Source organism: Schistocerca piceifrons, chromosome 3 (genome assembly GCF_021461385.2).
Source record: "Schistocerca piceifrons isolate TAMUIC-IGC-003096 chromosome 3, iqSchPice1.1, whole genome shotgun sequence".
NCBI lineage: Eukaryota > Metazoa > Arthropoda > Insecta > Orthoptera > Acrididae > Schistocerca > Schistocerca piceifrons.
In genome coordinates this window covers 480,762,992-480,781,714 of record NC_060140.1, presented here as the reverse complement: position 1 = coordinate 480,781,714, position 18,723 = coordinate 480,762,992, and positions in this window count along the sequence as shown.

Here is an 18,723-nt window from a genome sequence, read left to right as displayed (position 1 = left end):
TCAGAACATGTCCTACCAACCGATCCCTTCTTCTAGTCAAGTTGTGCCACAAACTTCTCTTCTCCCCAATCCTGATCAGTACCTCCTTGCCCGCAGCTCGTGGTCGTGCGGTAGCGTTCTCGCTTCCCGCGCCCGGGTTCCCGGGTTCGAATCCCGGCGGGTTCAGGGATTTTCTCTGCCTCGTGATGGCTGGGTGTTGTGTGATGTCCTTTGGTTAGTTAGGTTTAAGTAGTTCTAAGTTCTAGGGGACTGATGACCATAGATGTTAAGTCCCATAGTGCTCAGAGCCAGCCAGCACCTCCTCATTAGTTATATCATCTACCCATCTAATCTTGAGCATTCTTCTGTAGCACCACATTTCCAAAGCTTTTATTCTCTTCTTGCCCAAACTAGTTATCCTCCATGATTCACTTCAAAACATGGCTACACTCAATACGAATTCTTTCAGAAATGATCCTGACACTTAAACCTATACTCGATGTTAACGAATTTCTCTTCTTCAGAAACGCTTTCCTTGCCATTGCTAGTCTACATTTTATATCCTCTCTACGTCGACCATCATCAGTTATTTTGCTCCCCAAACAGCATAACTCCTTTACTACTTCAAGTGTCTCATTTCCTAATCCAATTCCCTCAGCCTCACCTGACTTAATTCGACTACATTCCGTTATCCTCGTTATGCTTTGTTGATGTTCATCTTATATCCTCCTTTCAAGACACTGTCCATTCCGTTCAACTGCTATTCCAAGTCCTTTGCGGTCTCTGACAGAATTACAATGTCATCGGCGAATCTCAAAGTTTTTATTTCTTCTCCATAGATTTTAGTCCTACTCCGAATTTTTCTTTTGTTTCCTTCACTGCTTGCTCAATATACAGATTGAATAACATCTGGGAGAGGCTACAATCCAGTCTCACTCCCTTCCCAACCTCTGCTTCCCTTTCATGTCCCTCGACTCTTATAACTGCCATCTGGTTTCTGTACAAATTGTAAATAGCCTTTCCCTCCCTGAATTTTACCCCTGCCACCTTCAGAATTTGAAAAAGAGTATTCCAGTCAACATTTTCAAAAGCTTTCTCTAAGTCTACAAATGCTAGAAACGCAGGATTTCCTTTCCTTAATCTAGTTTGTAAGATAAGTCGTAGGGTCAGTATTGCCTCATGTGCTCCAACATTTTACGGAATCCAAACCGATCTTCCCCGAAGTCAGCTTCTACCAGTTTTTCCATTCGTCTGTAAAGAATTCGCGTTAGTATTTTTCATCCGTGACTTATTAAACTGATAGTTCGGTAATTTTCACATCTGTCAGCACCTGCTTTCTTGGGATTGGAATTATGATATTCTTCTTGAAGTCTGAGGGTATTTCGCCTGTCTCATACATCTTGCTCACCAGATGGTAGAGTTTTGTCAGGACTGGCTCTCCCAAGGCCGTCAGTAGTTCTATTGGAATTTTATCTACTCCCAGGGCCTTGTTTCGACTCAGGTTATTCAGTGCTCTGTCAAACTTTTCACGCAGTATCGTATCTCCCATTTCATCTTTATCTACATCCTCTTCCATTTCCATAATATTGTCCTCAAGTACATCACCCTTGTATAGACCCTCTATATACTCCTTCCACCTTTCTGCTTTCCATTCTTTGCTTAGAACTGGGTTTCCATCTGAGCTCTTGATATTCGTACATGTGGTTCTCTTTTCTCCAAAGGCCTCTTTAATTTTCCTGTAGGCAGTATCTATCTTACCCCTGGTGAAGTAAGCCTCTACATCCTTACATTTGTCCTCTAGCCATCGCTGCTTAGCCATTTTGCACTTCATGTCGATCTCATTTTTGAGACGTTTGTATTCCTTTTTGTCTGCTTCATTTACTGCATTTTTTATATTTTTTCCTTTTATCAATTAAATTTAATATTTCTTCTGTTAACCCAAGGATTTCTACTAGCCCTCGTCTTTTTACCTACTTGATCCTCTGCTACCTTCACTACTTCATCTCTCAAAGCTTCCCATTTATCTTCTACTGTATTTCTTTCCCCCATTCCTCTCAGTTGTTCCCTTATGCTCTCCCTGAAACTCTGTACAACCTCTGGTTTAGTCAGTTTATCCAGGCCCATCTCCTTAAATTCCCACCTTTTTGCCGTTTCTTCAGTTTTAATCTACAGTTCATAATCAATAGATTGTGGTCCGAGTCCACATCTGCCCCTGGAAATGTCTTACAATTTAAAACCTGGTTCCTAAATCTCTGTCTTACCATTATATAATCTTTCTGAAACCTGTCAGTATCTCCAGGCTTCTTCCATGTATACAACCTTCTTTTATGTCATCTTGGATATTCGGGAATCCAGCCGGATGTTCGCGTCGTTCTCGCACGATATTTCAACAGCGTGCCTCGCTGTCTTCTTCAGGTGCTACCTGACACTGGTCCTTGGCTCGATCGAGTCCAGTATTTATGCCTGGGAGGAGCTGGGCGTTCCCTAATCGGTCCGCGCCGGGTCGAGTGTTCCATCTGTGGTCCGCGCCCGCCAGACTCAGCTTCAATGGACCCCTCCAGTCGCAGATGTTTCGACTGCTGTCGGCGCCCGTTCTGGCCGTCCTCGACGGATGTGGTTATCATCTGAGGTGTGTCAGACCTGGTCTGAGATGTTGGGTACTCTATCTCCTGACTGTTACTATGATTTCCACTTCTGTTTCGTGCTGGGCGCTCCCTAATCGGTCCACGCCGCGTCGTGTGTTCCGTCTGAGGTCCGCGCCCGTCAGACGCGGCTACATTGTCCCTCTCTGGTCGCTGGTGTTCCCTCCGCCGTCCGCGCCCGGCCTGGCTGTCTTCTGAAGTCGAGTTCATGGTCTGGGGTGTGTCAGATCTGGTCTCCAATGTCAGACACCTTGTCTCACGGCTGTTCTCTCGGTCTCCACTTCTATTTCTTGTAGAATCCCGGAGTGTCCTGCGTTGAGTTTTCACAAGCTCAAGTGCTGGATTCCAGGCAGTGCTGATTTGGTATCCCGAGTCACGGTTGATTAGATTGTCTGTGACCTTAATCTCAATGGCTTCTTTAATGACACTGTCCCAAAATCTTGAGGTCTGTGTCACAATCTTGGTGTCATTGTAATCCATTGAATGACCAAGTTCCAGACAATGCTCTGCTATGGCTGATTTAGTTGCCTGCCTGAGTCTGGTGTGTCTCTGGTGTTCTTTACACCTGATGTTCACAGTTCTGGTGGTCTGGCCAATGTATGACATCCCACACTGGCATGGTATGTTGTAAATACCTGGCTTGCGTAGCCCCAGGTCATCTTTTATATTCCCCAGCATAGCCCCAATTTTGGTGGGTGGGCAAAATATGCTCTTGATGTCATATTTCTGGAGAATCCTGCTGATCTTGGCAGAGATAGGTCCGGCATATGGCAGGTATGCCATCTTCTTTGCCTCTTCTGGTTCTTCTTCTTGATCCTTTGGCCGGTTAGGATCAAGAAGGAGAACCAGAAGAGGCAAAGAAGATGGCATACCTGCCATATGCCGGACCTATCTCTGCCAAGATCAGCAGGATTCTCCAGAAATATGACATCAAGAGCATATTTTGCCCACCCACCAAAATTGGGGCTATGCTGGGGAATATAAAAGATGACCTGGGGCTACGCAAGCCAGGTATTTACAACATACCATGCCAGTGTGGGATGTCATACATTGGCCAGACCACCAGAACTGTGAACATCAGGTGTAAAGAACACCAGAGACACACCAGACTCAGGCAGGCAACTAAATCAGCCATAGCAGAGCATTGTCTGGAACTTGGTCATTCAATGGATTACAATGACACCAAGATTGTGACACAGACCTCAAGATTTTGGGACAGTGTCATTAAAGAAGCCATTGAGATCAAGGTCACAGACAATCTAATCAACCGTGACTCGGGATACCAAATCAGCACTGCCTGGAATCCAGCACTTGAGCTTGTGAAAACTCAACGCAGGACACTCCGGGATTCTACAAGAAATAGAAGTGGAGACCGAGAGAACAGCCGTGAGACAAGGTGTCTGACATTGTAGACCAGATCTGACACACCCCAGATCATGAACTCGACTTCAGAAGACAGCCAGGCCGGGCGCGGACGGCGGAGGGAACACCAGCGACCAGAGAGGGACAATGTAGCCGCGTCTGACGGGCGCGGACCTCAGACGGAACACACGACGCGGCGTGGACCGATTAGGGAGCGCCCAGCACGAAACAGAAGTGGAAATCATAGTAACAGTCAGGAGATAGAGTACCCAACATCTCAGACCAGGTCTGACACACCTCAGATGATAACCACATCCGTCGAGGACGGCCAGAACGGGCGCCGACAGCAGTCGAAACATCTGCGACTGGAGGGGTCCATTGAAGCTGAGTCTGGCGGGCGCGGACCACAGATGGAACACTCGACCCGGCGCGGACCGATTAGGGAACGCCCAGCTCCTCCCAGGCATAAATACTGGACTCGATCGAGCCAAGGACCAGTGTCAGGTAGCACCTGAAGAAGACAGCGAGGCACGCTGTTGAAATATCGTGCGAGAACGACGCGAACATCCGGCTGGATTCCCGAATATCCAAGATGACAACAGATCGCCGGGAAAGCATGAAGAATTAAACCTTCTTTTATGATTCTTGAACTAAGTGTTAGCTATGATTAAGTTGTGCTCTGTGCAAAATTCTACCAGGCGGCTTCCCCTTTCATTTCTTAGCCCCAATCCATATTCATCTACTACGTTTCCTTCTCTTCCTTTTCCTACTACGGAATTCCAGTCACCCATGACTATTAAATTTTCTGAGAGCTACGTTAGTGCATTCAGTAGCTAAATCTTGTCATAATAACGAACCGTGGTAATAATTATAGATGACTGGTGTCCTAAAATTGCTGATGAAATGCTGACATTAACAAACAGAATAATTAGGGTGAATAAAAATTAAAAACTTAACTATATAAAAAATACATTGCTATAATGGAAAAGTATTAAAGTACATAGGGAAGGTTCCAGGAGGGAGATTTTCACTCTGCAAAGGAGTGTGCGCGCTGATATGAAACATCCTGGCAGATTAAAACTGTATGCTAGACCGAGACTCAATCTCTGGACCTTTGCTTTTCGCGGACAAGTGCTCTACCAACTGAGCTACCCACGCACGACCCGCGCACCCTCTTCACAGGTTTACTTCCATCAGTACCTCGTCTCCTACTTTCCTCTCCTTTCTTCCAGGAGTGCTAGTTCTGCAAGGTTCGCAGGAGAGCTTCTGTAAGTTTGGAAGGTAGGAGACGAGGTACTGACAGAAGTAAAGCTGTGAGTACTGGCCGTGAGTCGTGCTTCGGTAGCTCAGATGGTAGAGCACTTGCCCGCGAAAGGCAAAGGTCCCGAGTTCGAGTCTCGGTCGAGCACACAGTTTAATCTGCCAGGAAGTTTCATATCAGCGCACACTCCGCTGCTGAGTGAAAATCTCATTATGAAAAACGTATGGTTTTTGAGAGCGTCCGGATACTGTTGATCACATAGTGTATTACTCGAGACCATAGATATTGGGACGCTATGGCTCACTCTTACAGAAAAGCCACCATGAAGATCAGCTTCTGACCTGATCATGTAAGACCACGAGCTTTCGAAACCGAACGCTTTGTCCACGACGAAGTTCAAATAGAGCCATGGCACATCGCCATTACCCATTTATTCATTCCAAGTGCCGTTATATACGTTGAGGCAGTCAATGACGCGACATGTCACGTTGTTGTTAGCAGATGTGTGAACACTCTAAGGTTCAAATACTGTGGTGGCCACATTGTGGCAGTTACTGTTGACTACACAGGACTAGGATTATGCACCCTAAAAGCATTCGAACTCCCATTCTAAGTGCTGCCAGACATAGTCAACGCGCCTTTCAGATGGTATGGGACTGTCAGTAGCCACGTGGCACAAAACTGAACACCTTCGAGATTTACGCAGTCCCAAAATTGTGTACATCAAGTACAATTTGAATTGAGAAAACACTTGCCGTCCTACCTAGTCATAGGTGGATGTCCGGCGACTATGATGAACGATGGACAACCACTACTTGTTCTAGTTGTGGCCAGGAAGGTCATGAACATTCTACGTGTATTGAATGTCGCTTACACAGTTCCTGTTAGGTGAATCAGGGCCACACCCTATGTTTACGGGTCTCCCCCTCAGACACGCAGCGTGACATGATCGCCACGATGGCAGGTGGTCGACCACATGGAGGACAGGGAACATCAGACTGCTGAATCGTGAGAAGTTTAGAATTGACAAGCACCATGCCAAAATCGTCACAGATTGAGGGAGGTATCCCGTCGAGCTCGCAGGGAGATTCAGATGAATGAATGGAACTCGACACTAGGGTTGTACCGACTTCTGCTTTTCTCTCTGAGAGGGATGCGATGAATGAACTACACAGTCCTTCAGACACGGAAACCCATATCCGCAAACAGAAGCCATTGAGGAAACAGAAAAATCGGCGCCGTACATCTTCTATGACGCCTCCTGTGGATCTCTACTGCAGATGACGACCAGATGGCTGACGACACAGGAAAAATGGATGACGCAGGGTCGCTCTCACCTTTAGTTCTCCCTGACTTTGACGCAGACCTTTCCTATCCCTCATATCAACAGATCTTGGGGACTGAACCCATCAATGATACATGTGAAAGAAAACGACTGTGGATCCAGCTTTGGTTACTCAGCTTGTAGGTACCCTATTGTAGCCATGGCTAATTTACAGATTTTGGGCGGAAGACATTGAAGAAGATTAAATGCCCACCATGCTGGATGAGGAGAGAGACACCTTGGCACCTCCCAAGCAGCACCAGACGACATTGAGGACGCAATCTGCAGAAGAAGGGCCGCAGCATTTATGGCGAAGCCGATGGTGTTGCTCATTGCTCGAGATGATCAAAGACTTACAGCTTAGCGACCATCACCGTTGAAACAATCTGGAATTGTACAAAGTTGTCGCTTCTCCAAGACAAGTACATTAGACATCGACACAGCCTTTCTTCAAGAGGTCTACGTCGACAATTTCCCAGATATGGAAGGCTATGCATCCCGCAACACGCCAACTAACAGCAGCGTCTCCTCAGAGGGATCGCGAGGTGGATGAAGTACAGTATCTCCCCGACGCTAGAGGAATGGCCATAATAGGGCTAATCGTCCAGTTCGTCAATGGATGAACTGGAACGAATCGACGTCACGAACTATCGCTCCCTCTAGCGAGAGGAGTAGCACCCCTCTGCGCCCTCTTTCAGGGGTAGGCATGATGGCTAGGCGGAAGGGGCGATTTTAATGGCGTCCAGGTGCCCTAGAATCAGCTACAGCGCCATTCACTCATTTTATGAGTCACTTGTCTGGTTCCATTGATAGGATTTACATCGCACATTCGCTTGCAGCAGCAGTCAATGATGCGGAAGTGTGGCCTGCAGCCTTTCCTGATTATAATGCCCATATAGGTGCCATCACTCTTCGTCGCCAATGAGTGTGGCGCACCGGACATTCCTGTAAGTTAAATCTCACTCATCTCACTTCTCTGGCTCGTCGACGTGCCATCGAGGACACATGAGGTTCGTGCATCTTCCGCCTCCCTACGTATCCTGCATCTATCAGTTGGTGGTTAAACTGCGCCAAACTGGTCCTACGAAGAACCTTGATTACATACGGTCGCGAGACCGTGGCTAGGAGGCTGTCCTCCCTAGACTCATGAATATGCCTTCCTGTCTTCACGCCGGAACCACATATTACAATCCATCGTGCGAAGGCACAGATCGTAGGCGATATGCGCCGCCACAGAGAAGGGCGATCATCCGAGCGCAAACACATGATAGAATTGCAACAGAATGAACACCATGTACCACATCATTCAAGAACGTAAACAACGATGATGGGCACCGATAGAGGCCGCCACTACAACGGATGCGCCAATACAGTGCTACGTGGTGAGGCACAGCCTTCTTCAACCATTAGGCATGACTGTATTTGGCTGAATGTTCTGACTTGACATTGGAGATAGGCATCTCACGACTGGATTGTGGCACTGTTCCCAACACTTACAAACTGAATTATCAGACGAAATTATGGAAGAAGAAGTTATATACGCCGTAAGTAAAGGAGTGTCGAACAAGTCTCCTGGTTTCAACGGACTCCTCATGTAAATTTATAGACTTTTCAGTATGTGCTGGCTCCCAAATGAATGGACATATGTCGAGTGCCCATACCCCTGCAACGCTGCTCCCCGCAGCCTTAATCGGAAGAATAATTTTACCAATCCACGAAATGAAAATTGGAAATTTGTGGTAAGGACTACAGGACCAAACTGCTGAAGTCATCGGTCCCTGGGCTAACGCACTACTTAATGTAACTTGAACTAACTTACGCTAAGGAAAACATAAACACCCATGCCGAGAGAGGACTCGAAGCCCTGACGGGGGGAACCGTGTGAACCGTGACAAGACGCCCTAGACCGCACGGCTAACCCGCGAGGCGCCCACGTACTGGCAGGTGGAACTTGAGGACATGATTACCACCCGCTGCAACTCCTAAACTGTGACATGAAAATATTTTCAAGACTGTTAGCGATCCCTATACGGCCAACCCTGCCTCACACCATCTCATCAGAGAAAACTTAGTCAGGGGGCATCAGTAACATCCACACAGCAGTGTGTTGTTACCATAACGTAATAACACTAGCTGGGCACACTGCATCCCGGCAGTGCTGCCGTAGTCACTAGATTTTTGCAAGCTTTTGGATCATGGGTACCTAACATTCATTATCCAACACATGTAGTACCTACAACAATTCATACATGTCATGATGTGTCTCCACCAAGGGGCTACCTCAAAGATGATTGTCAACAGGCGTCTTATGCAGTCTCACCTGATTTCCAGATTAGTGCATCAAGCCTGTCTCATGTCCACCTTAGTCTACGCTCTGACACTGGGACCACTCCTCTGCGGCCTCCATCAATGCATCACTGGGCTAACGTTAAGCAGCACTACATCTCACTGTACATCATATATAGATGGCCTGGTGTTCGTGCTCCACAATGGTGACAGTGTAACCAACGCACTAGCATGGATTCACACATTCGGTGTGGTTGCTGGCGTCTGCCTCAGCCTCACCAAATCTGTCGCAGGGATATAGGAGTTTGGTTAGCCGCAGCGTGTGTCGATCACCTACAGCTTAGTGATACTATCAAATGCCTTCGAGTAGAGTTTCACGATGACATGGAGCACACTGTAGGCCTTCACTACTGCCGCTTGTTACAACAAATTCGGGTCCACATCTCCAACCTTCGTCTATGGATGGTCGAAATTCTTCAAAGGACGCATTTCGAAATATTTGCTTAGCGTCAAGCATTCCGTACATAGTACATGTACTTCGAATACTCTTAAAGATGGCTCGATGCATATTAGCGGCATTTAAGCCCATGCTGGTACTGGCATGCTCTTAAAAAGTCAGTTATGAATCGCTACACCGTCTCCCAGGCAGAGAAGATCTTGGCCTGATCCATGTACACGAGAGAGCAGTGGCCCTGTTTTTCAGCTCGCATATCAAGCTGTGGCGCCACCGCTCATTAAGTTTGAGTCTCCTCCATCCTTGACGACGAAAGACATACCCCTCTCCCCATTTCTGCAACTTCAGTCATTTTTACCTTGAACACAGTTATTCTCCCTCGCGTTACCAACGACGAAACAGTCTATGACATAGGTGATACATTGAGTCCTACAACGGAGGCATCCAGTGGACGTTATGGAGACAAAGAACCATCGTTTTAGTTAGAAGGTAGTGTCGCAAACGATACACACATTTTCCCTGGATACAGGCGTTAACATGATACATATATGATGTACCATGTTGACGTCTGTATCTGGGGTAAATGCGTGTATCGATTGCCACACAACCTTCTAACTAAAATATATATATATTGGCGTCTAGCTGCATAGCAGAGAACTTGAGTCCGATTCCCAAATGGATCGTGCAGCACTTTTTCATTTGTATTCTCTCCTGTTCGTAACCGGTGCAAACTGGAGGGCTAATAAGGTAAATAAAGGAATAATGAAAAACGCGAAGGTAGGCAAACAAATTTCAGAAATAAATTAAAATAAAAGCGTATTGTATGAAAAACATTCGTTATAAGACTGCCGTGAAGACGAGCATTCAACACATGTTACCATGTAAGGGAGGAAAGAAGAACGCTTTTCGCAGCTGGTAATATTGTGAGACCCCACCTTTTGAAGGCTTTCCATCTGGCTGAACTGACCGGTATAGTTACGGCAACGAATCACTCCTCAGCAGCCAGTGCTGATTAATAATGTTACGCAACGGTATTTAATAAAAACGCGATCTCTAATGGGACCCTGAGCACTGTATCCTGAGTCGGTCTCGCTAAACTTTCTATTACTCCTCTCTAAGAACGTGATATTCTCTGACTATGAAAGCAAAACCATTGAGTAAAATAGATTCAAAATTTAATTCATAAGCGACTAATTAGATCCTGAAAGGATTAAACATTCATTCCTAACAGTTTTTATTCGGACAGTACTTAGATTATCACGTCAGTGATGATACCTAGTTGTTGCAAGGTTCTGATTCGAGCGGGGATGTCAATCACTGCATGCCTACAACATAACTTTGCAGTTTAATAGCAATGATAACGAATCATCGTAACCAGATTGACATCACCGCTCGAATCAGAACCTTGCAACAAAAACCACACGGCGCACATGTGTTTCATCAATGTGACGTTTAATTTTACCGACACATTAAAACCTTTATTCTGAGACTTCAAAACTACAGTCTGTTTCTGGAAACCCAGCAGGAATTGCACAACTGCACACATGCAGTAATGATTCGCTTCATAAATCATGGTCAATTTTCAGGCAATGTTATAATATTAGAATACGTTACAATATTAATTCCTGGAAAACAAAAAGTTTAAAATGTGAAACAGGTCTGATTTCTATGGAATCTTGCAAAGGAAACAAGTCATTGCGCGAATATTGCATTCATTACATGTTCTTGGTGCTGCAATATATTTGTTTCAAATGGTTATATGACAATTACAATCCATCAAGTTCTTCGAAGGGACTGGAGGACAGCGCCCCGTGGTGTAGGTTTGCCGGCACGGTAGCTCAGCATGTTCGTCGGCCCAGACCAAATGCAACGAAACAAATAGTGTATCCTAAATGTCTTCAGTCCCGGGTTCAAACTCCGCCCCTGCTTAAAGTTTGAAGAAAAATCATCAGTAATGCCGGCCGCCAAGACTTCTGGCGTAAGAAGTCATCCTCATTCTGCCAACGGCCTTGTCAAAGAAGGAGGAGGAGCAGACAGAGATTCAGTGTAGTCTCCTTCTCTTGGGGTGGGAAACAGCCGAATCAGGAATGATCAACGGCATGAAGCTGAAGAAGGCAATGGAAACCACTGCATTAAAGACACATAATGTGTATACACAGGACACTGAAATAAGTAATTGGAAAGTGTCATGATGATCTCTCCACTAGAGAAAGATTCTGCAATATGCCCCCATTCAGATTTCCAGGAGGGGACTGCCAGTGGGGAGGTGATCATGGGAAAGGATTTATTGCATCCCAACCTTGTATTGGGTAGCAAGACAGGTAAAAGTTTGAAAGTACTAGAGCGAAGCAATGATGAATGAGGCGACAGCAACCAAAACATTTCACCACCGAGACTGTGTCAGAATAAAACACAACATCGGCGTTTCTGGCGAGCCCGGCAGCAGACTTCACCAGAATGTAATGGATCAGACTAGCCAAACCGGGACGCGTCACCATCGTTAGGTGACGAAAGAATGGCTAAGGCGAATGCAGCAAATGGTCCCAAGAACTCTTACGAAGCAGTTCTACGCTATAACGAACTCGTTAAGCAAGCACAACAGAAGGGAAACCGCTGACACCTTCGTAACAGCAAGCCCTATGCGGGCACGACGAGTGACGCCAGGTAAACATTAACAACTACTTTGCTCCGTAAGCAAGTTTAATTCGTAATTCAATAGGTCAGACGGATCGATGACATACATAATGTTCGAATTCGATTCACTGATTGCAGCGAAGTGACGCTTTGCACAAGTCTATTGTAGATTTCCTGCACGCTACGGACAACAACAGCCGCTACTGGGAGAGCTGGCTGCCACGCCATAATCACCAGTCACAGAGTTTAACACCCCAGTCTCCTCTGCCGCTGATGGACCTGGAGGTCTTTCTGTTCTATCAGGATCAGGACACCACCATTCCTGGCATTCCGGCTGACTGAGTTTGGGCCTTCCTGGACGGCAGGCCAATATCGTCAAACTGCATAGCTAAACGGTAACCATCATCGCTGTTCGATGGATGACGAAGAAAGTTGGTGAGCGGGAGGGAACATAGCACCTTCCAAGACGGCGTGTATAAAAAGTTCAATACACGCGCCGCCATCACTCACCGCCGCGGCGTCGCGGTACAGCCCGACTCGGGCCACTGCAAGCGGCGGGGTTGAAGGGCGCATCCGACATGATTCCTCAGCGCGCACTGACCGACGAGGCCAACCACGTGTCAAGACGCTACCTGTATTTTTATGGAAATAAGTAACTAATTTTCTAGCTTCCTTCACTGCGCCTACCAGCGACCACAGATCACTACCGTCCTTCCGAGGAAATCTGGCAAGGAGCGAACTGAGAGAGTGCCTCTTGACACACAACCAACTCTACTCACGCTCTCCCAATAGTCGCCTCTTTAAGACTGGATAACCAACGACTGGGGGCGTAGAATGTCAGAAGTTTAAACTTGGTAGGGAAGCTAGAAAATCTGAAACATAGAACTGTAAGGCTCAAGCTAGGGTCAGGGAAGAAGACAAGGATTTCTGGCCGGATGTGTAAATGGTAATATCAACAGCAGCAGAAGGTGGTATAACGGGAGTAAATAGAATTCATATGAATAGGAAGATATGGCAAAGAATGAGCTGCTGTGAACAGTTCAGTGATAGGCTTCTTCTTAGCAGAATCGCAAGCGATACAACCCTGGCAATCATATATCAGAAATACATGACGACTTCGTAAGTAGAAGATGAAGAGACAGAGAATGTACACGAGGATACTGAATAGGTAATTCAGTACACAAAGAGAGATGAAAATCTAATATTCGTGGGGGACTGGAATGCTGTTGTAGGGAAGGAATAGAAGAAAGGGTTACAGGACAATGTAGGTCTGATAGTAGGAGTGACGGAGGAGAAAGACTAATCGAGTTCTGCAATAAATTTTTGCAACAATGTGTGCCAAAACAGTCTCGTTTATTTGGTGTGTGTAACAATTGCTGGAATATTCGGCAGGCCTATTTGTTTTATCTAGCAGACAGTGACAAAATACACTTAATCAGTTCGAGAAGCCACACCAGTCTTGGGTACTATTTGTATTAACAGCTTGTCTAGTATTAAACAACTATATTTCGTTTTACCCTGTTGCAAAACGTTGACGAACTTCGATGAGGTAATAGATTCTTTACAAGAAAGGAAAGCACGCCATGTTAAGTTGTAGCAAGATTAGAGAGAGAAAAATGCTAGGACTTAAGGATTGAAGAAATGTGTACTGTCTTGCTTGTCTCCTGTCTTTACTGGTTTTATGTATCCTATATTTAATTTTATGTCACACAAAACAGTAAGTTATTAGCTAATTATCCTAACGGGTTATGTTCTTCCAAGGCAGACCGTCAGTGCACAGAATTACTGCTCGTTTTTGGAGCATCACCTGCGACCAGCTTTGCGAAAGAAGTGGCCACACTTTCTGCACAATCTACCCATCACTTTGCACGACAATGCGCGGGCGCATACGAGGTCTGTCTAAAAAGTATCCGAGCATTGGCCAGAAAAAAAAAAATATTTCGAATACCTGACGGGGTTGCAACCAGAATCCCCTTCTTTTGGAATGGTGTTCTCCTCCGGCGTTGTGTTCCGCATTATCTCTTCTCTACTCTCAAAACGGGATCCTTCAGTGGCGTCCTCAATTTTGGAAACAACCAGAAGTCGCAAGGAACCATGTCTGGATAGCAGGTTGTTGGCGAACGGCTATAATTCCATGTTTGGCCAAGAAATTTTGTATAAAGTGGGATCAATGTGCGGGGGCGTCGTCGTGATACAGTTGCCAGTTTTTCTCCGTCCACATGTCTGGTCTTTTGCATCGAATTGAATCACGGAGTCGCAGGAGAACACCTTGATAGTACTTCTTTGTCACTGTTTGTCCTTCCGGTCCGTATTCGTGATGCAAAATTCCACGGACATCAAAGAAGACAGTCAGCATCACCTTGATTTTGCTTCGCACCTGCCGATCTTTCTTCGGCCTTGGAGACTCGAGATGCTTCCATTGTGGGGACTATCTTTTTGTTTATGGATCATAACCGTACACCCATGACTCATCTCTAATTATCACGGTGTTCAGAAACGCAGGATAAGTATTGGTGGTGTCCAGTAGGTCCTGTGCAGCGTCAAAACGGTGGTCTTTTTCTTCCAGCGACAACAACGTGGGCACGAATTTCGCAGCCATTCGAATGGTTCAAATGGGTCTAAGCACTATGGGACTTAACATCGGAGGTCATCAGTCCCCGAGACATAGAACTACTGAAACCTAACTAACCTAAGGACATCACACAAATCTATGCCCGAGGCAGGATTCGAACCTGCAACCGTAGCAGCAGCACGGTTCCGGACTGAAGCGCCTAGAACTGCTTGGTCACAGCGGCCGGCGCAGCCACTCGGCGCATGTTCTTATCATCACGCAAAATTGCATGTGCAGATTCTTTACTCACTCCTACCTCTTGGGCAATCTCCTGCACGGTCAAACGACGATCTGCCATCACCAAATTTTGCACCCTATCAACAACAGCTGCATTCCGAGCAGTTTCCTCAACACGCCCAGTCATCTTGAGAGGATCGGTAATCCGACGAACACGTTGTGTAGCACCTCACTCGGCGATCGACTAGCAGCGACTGACGCGCTGGAAGGCGGGGACAAAATTCACGCATGCGCGTAAAGGTCTCTTCCTTACTGCGTACAGTGGTGCCGCGCTATCGTCTCTATTTTGCGTGGGAAAATGGTTCAAATGGCTCTGAGCACTAGGGGACTTAAGTTCTGAGGTCATCAGTCCCCTAGAACTTAGAACTACTTAAACCTAACTAATCTAAGGACATCACACACATCCATGCCCGACGCAGGATTCGAACCTGCGACCGTAGCGGTCACGCGGTTCCAGACTGTAGCTCCTAGAACCGTTCGGCCACTCCGGCCGGCGCGTGGGAAAATCAAAGGTCGGATACTTTTTAGACAGACCTTGTACAGCGCAAGCTGTGGCTCCTCTGTTTGGTCGATGGGACTGGGAAATATTGTACCATACACCATACTCCCCAGACTTTGTGACTTTGATTTGATTCCGAAAATGAAGGAACCAGTTCGTGGCATTCGCTTCAGAACTGTTCCAGAGATTCGACAGGCAGTAGACCGCCCCATTCGCACCATCAACAGAACAGGGTCTGCCAACGTTATACTACGCCTTCCATATAGCTGGCAACGGGTTCTACATAACGCAGGTGACTAATTTGAAAGATAGTAACAGGTGCAAACATGTAACTCTTTTGTATCGGTTGCGAATAAATAGTTGCCACTATTTAAGTTCCAACACTCGTATTTCTTGATGTGACAGCCCCACAAAACGGTGACAAGAGGAAAGGTTAGCGCTTACTACATCTTCGTTGTTCATGCGGAAAAAACTGCTGCATCAGGCATCACGTTTCAGTCTATTACTTCTTTACTACTAACTCCATTCCAAATAAATTTCGCAGACATTATCCAAATATGTTGCTGAATGTACCTACAAAACTATATTACGGTACGACAAATAGTTCAGGAGATATGACGTCATAAACATCGAGCTGCGTGAAAACGAAACCGCAGCCCGAAATTTGCTAAAGATACAAGCGAAATATGTGTACAAACATGTGTAAAATATGTTAAATATACGTGTCACGTGCGTACGGGAGCGAAGCTACTGGCAAAAAGCTCCTTCTAAACGCCTGAATCGATTTCAACCAAATATGGTAATCATACTGTTCACTTTTTGGAAAGACATAATATGGGGATAAAAATCAGTAACCTACTATTGCGGTAAGAGTGATAACATGGAGTGAGAAGGGAGCAGGAGACGGATAAAGACAGCGGGACGGGGAAATGGACAGTAAGGGGAGCGGTGGAGAAGGACAGAGAGAGGAAAGAGGAGGAGATGGACGGAGAGAGGACGAAGAAGGAGATCGACTTAAAAGGGTTGAGGTGGTGACAAGAGGGAGGAGGAGGATATCGACTAATAGGAAACTGGAATAAACATGTGCCTGGACAACGCCTCGGCCAGTTTTCAGTAAAGATGTGTGTGATGCAGGAAAGAGGTTGGCCACTACACAGGACCTTATTCTCAAGATTCATGGAGCCAGCTTCCCAACAAGAGTCAAGAAAAATTGTCCGCTATTTCTTTCGTCTAATGACCACGAGTGTGCGAGTAGAGAAATTCTTGTAAAGACAGAAAAGTGTTGACAGTATATTTTCCAGTGCAACATGCACGCATGGATGGGTTGGTTGGTTGGTTGGTTTGGGGAAGGAGATCAGACAGCGTGGTCATCGGTCTCATCGGATTAGGGAAGGATTGGGAAGGAAGTCGGCCGTGCTCTTTCAGAGGAACCATCCCGGCATTTGCCTGGAGTGATTTAGGGAAATCACGGAAAACCTAAATCAGGATGGCCGGACGCGGGATTGAACCGTCGTCCTCCCGAATGCGAGTCCAGTGTCTAACCACTGCGCCACCCCGCTCGGTGCATGGATGGGGAAACAGAGTAATATAATTCTGTTACACTACCACTTGCTGTACGAAGGCATGCGAAGTAAAGGTGTGGTGGCGTCATTTACAATGTTTCGCGTACAACAAAGTTAGTAATGTAATACAAATGACACAATTCCAGCAGTATTTTCGTATTGCTGTGCAATGGAATGATCATACACTCCTGGAAATGGAAAAAAGAACACATTGACACCGGTTTGTCAGACCCACCATACTTGCTCCGGACACTGCGAGAGGGCTGTACAAGCAATGATCACACGCACGGCACAGCGGACACACCAGGAACCGCGGTGTTGGCCGTCGAATGGCGCTAGCTGCGCAGCATTTGTGCACCGCCGCCGTCAGTGTCAGCCAGTTTGCCGTGGCATACGGAGCTCCATCGCAGTCTTTAACACTGGTAGCATGCCGCGACAGCGTGGACGTGAACCGTATGTGCAGTTGACGGACTTTGAGCGAGGGCGTACAGTGGGCATGCGGGAGGCCGGGTGGACGTACCGCCGAATTGCTCAACATGTGGGCCGTGAGGTCTCCACAGTACATCGACGTTGTCGCCAGTGGTCGGCGGAAGGTGCACGTGCCCGTCGACCTGGGACCGGACCGCAGCGACGCACGGATGCACGCCAAGACCGTAGGATCCTACGCAGTGCCGTAGGGGACCGCACCGCCACTTCCCAGCAAATTAGGGACACTGTTGCTCCTGGGGTATCGGCGAGGACCATTCGCAACCGTCTCCATGAAGCTGGGCTACGGTCCCGCACACCGTTAGGCCGTCTTCCGCTCACGCCCCAACATCGTGCAGCCCGCCTCCAGTGGTGTCCCGACAGGCGTGAATGGAGGGACGAATGGAGACGTATCGTCTTCAGCTATGGGAGTCGCTTCTGCCTTGGTGCCAATGATGGTCGTATGCGTGTTTGGCGCCGTGCAGGTGAGCGCCACAATCAGGACTGCATACGACCGAGGCACACAGGGCCAACACCCGGCATCATGGTGTGGGGAGCGATCTCTTACACTGGCTGTACACCACTGGTGATCGTCGAGGGGACACTGAATACTGCACGGTACATCCAAACCGTCATCGAACCCATCGTTCTACCATTCCTAGACCGGCAAGGGAACTTGCTGTTCCAACAGGACAATGCACGTCCGCATGTATCCCGTGCCACCCAACGTGCTCTAGAAGGTGTAAGTCAACTACCATGGCCAGCAAGATCTCCGGATCTGTCCCTCATTGAGCATGTTTGGGACTGGATGAAGCGTCGTCTCACGCGGTCTGCACGTCCAGCACGAACGCTGGTCCAACTGAGGCGCCAGGTGGAAATGGCATGGCAAGCCGTTCCACAGGACTACATCCAGCATCTCTACGATCGTCTCCATGGGAGAATAGCAGCCTGCATTGCTGCGAAAGGTGGATATACACTGTACTAGTGCCGACATTGTGCATGATCTGTTGCCTTTGTCTATGTGCCTGTGGTTCTGTTAGTGTGATCATGTGATGTATCTGACCCCAGGAATGTGTCAATAAAGTTTCCCCTTCCTGGGACAATGAATTCACGGTGTTCTTATTTCAATTTCCAGGAGTGTATTTATCGTGTTAATCAAATGTAGCAAACAATTAATTAGGTAGAATTAGATGCAAATCATTCCAATACTAAGCCTTTGAAGTCCACTAATTAATGATTTGGGATACGAAAAAGCAAACAATAATTCAAACATGGGACTTGGCGGCAAGAAAAGTGGGAAGGACGAGGGAGCTGGCTGAATCAATAAGCAGCCGGAAGGAAATTCGTTTGGGTTCTCATTTAAGGAAGCGATCCTGCATTTTTATGACGTGATTTGTAGGAATTGAG